Raw genomic sequence first — 2,691 nt, forward strand, 5'->3', positions numbered from 1 at the left:
ACATCTGCAAACACTTTCAGTCAAATACGTACAAAAAGAATTTGCTCCAAATGATACAATGAGCTATTATTTTAAATAGTAATCTACTTGCTGATAAACTAGTGACAAACATCTATATCTATGTGCTCTAACAGTTGGCAAATAATGGCAAATTTGAATTCCATGTAAGTTGTGCAGCATTGTATACTGAATGTGTAGCAAATATCAGAGATCAACATACAATGTCAGGGAAGGAACTGGGGAAGCGAATATTGGCAGATGTTCTAATGTGAATTCTGATAAGTTGTTCTATCTGTGTTACAGAGGAGATGTCATCCTCCCCATACACTGAATATGTCAAATTCTGGCTTAGGAATGGAGGCTGCACTGGAAGGTTTTTATTCCCTACAAAAGACCTTCCTCTAAGCAAAGAAACAGATATCAAGAAATGATTAGCTCTGGCTGCTGTCCATGACACTAATATGTCCCCTAGTATCATTTGTTATTTAATTAATACATAAATCTGATTACTACCTGGACATGTTGGCTTAAATTCATTTAAGGATACTTTTTAAACAGCTATTCGTGTACATCACAGCTTTTTAGTGAGAGAAAAGGGAAGAACATTATTTTCCCTCAGGTTGTTAAAAAAATGCTGTTTCCTATGCTACACCTGATCTTAGCCAAAAGGCCGAGAAGCGATAGAATGCTGTTTCCTATGCAAATCAACCACATGCAAATTTAGCACAGAATAAGTCTCCAATTACATCAGTTTCTTTTTTCTAAATTTTTAATGTTTTTAAAACAAACATGTCCTTTTCACTAAGTATTTTCTGAATTGTAATCACTCTAATACCACCTAAATATCAGTCAAATTTAGTAATAAAATTATTTTGTAATAAAAAGCTTTATTCAATTCAAAAATAAATAAAAAATAAACAATGACAAAAAACATACAGAACAGAACAAAACCAGTCACAATAAAACCTATATATATACAAATAGAATATTAAACCTGTTAAAAGACTTCCACATTGCATCTACTACATCGCTCTGTATCTCATTTCGACTTCCTCCAACTTAAACAAGCATACCCTTTTCATCAAATGATTTCTAAATTGTAATCACTCTAATATCACCTGAATGTCAGTCAAATTATGCTTACATCTGTTTACAAGACAAAATAACTATACATCTATTCAACCCTTGTAGCCAACTATCTTAATTCTTATTCCTCAAATCCTATGCACATAAAATCTCCTTCTTTTCTTTGTTACCAAATATTCCATATATAAGTTTCAGTCTTTCTAAAAAACAAAAAATTCTAGTTTATCCCTTAATAAATATGTTAATTTAAATCCATTTTGCTACTTTCAATCCTTTTAGTAGTAGTAGTAGTAGTAGTAGTACTGGTGCCTGTTTATTGAACCATTTCCTGTATTGCTATGTATTGTATATGTATTATCCTACTTGAGAGTACATCCATTATGAAGCCAAGCCCTCCCTCCAGTCCATCTGCCTTGGTCCAGGCCTCGGAGGTAGAGAGGAACTTCTGGACCTCATCCCCTTTCCCTCCACCACTCCCTTCTCCTTCTGTGTCATGTCTTTTTAGATTGTAAGCCCGAGGGCAGGGAACCGTCTAACTAAAAAGATTGCATGTACAGCGCTGTGTAAATTTACAGCGCTTCATAAATAAAGGTTAATAATAATAATAATAATAATAATAATAATAATAATAGGATTTATTTATATACCGCCCAATCACTGGGAATCTGAGTGGTTTACAACAAAGGGGATAATAGACTGTTCCCTGCCAATCTTCACTGGAAGGACTATCAATTCTTTTCCAATTCTCTGGTACACTCTTCTAGCACTAGATCTATCTTGTACAGGATACTAAGTGACTCAAAAAACTAAAGATCCCACAGTTCTGTAGGGATGGGGCCATGACACCTAAAAGGGCTGTTAGGAAGGATCTAATCAGGGGAATTTCTGAAAGCAGCTCAAATTGCTGAGAGGGAGGGTCCTTACAACACCCTCGCGAGACCGTGTCCTGTGATGTATATGAGAAGTCCACAAGAATCCCTTGAGCGATGACGCTGAGACAGACTGCTCCAATTAAGCCCAAATATTTATTAAAAGGGGAAAACAAACACCTAGAAAAGGCTCACACATACACACATACACACTATTCTCAATGAAAATAAAGGAGGGAAATTTGGGAGAGAGTTGAGAGAGGCAAATCTACAGGAGTGGTGAGGAAGCACAACCTGCAAATGGTTTACAAACCGACGAAGAAAATCCAGCAAATGCTTCGCTCAGCCAAGGACCAGAGACCCTCTCACAGCCTCAGGTGGTGACCACCTACCATGCAGCTGCGGACAAATCTACATAGGGACCACCAAACGCAGTGTGCAAACAAGAATCAAGGAACATGAGAGACACTGCAGACTGGGCCAGCCAGAAAAATCAGCAGTAGCAGAACATGCCACAAACCATCCTGGGCATAAAATACTGTTTGAAAACACTGAAATTCTGGACCATGCCAACCACTACCATGTCAGGATGCACAGGGAAGCCATTGAAATCCACAAACACCTGGACAATTTCAACAGGAAAGAAGGATCCCTTAAAGTAAACAAGGTTTGGCTACCAGTCCTGAAAGATAGCAAGATAAAGTCTCAACAAATGCAAATGAGAAATCTCCCAGGG

At 37.3% G+C, this 2,691-nt stretch overlaps 1 pseudogene; it reads right to left on the reverse strand.

Moving 5' to 3' along the window:
• Window positions 1-544: 544 nt before the first annotated feature.
• Window positions 545-682, reverse strand: LOC149308920 (U2 spliceosomal RNA; annotated as a pseudogene).
• Window positions 683-2,691: the final 2,009 nt, after the last annotated feature.

Source organism: Sceloporus occidentalis, unplaced genomic scaffold (genome assembly GCF_023333645.1).
Source record: "Sceloporus occidentalis isolate IW3139 unplaced genomic scaffold, rSceOcc1.0.p SCAF_8, whole genome shotgun sequence".
Classification (NCBI taxonomy): Eukaryota; Metazoa; Chordata; class Lepidosauria; order Squamata; family Phrynosomatidae; genus Sceloporus; species Sceloporus occidentalis.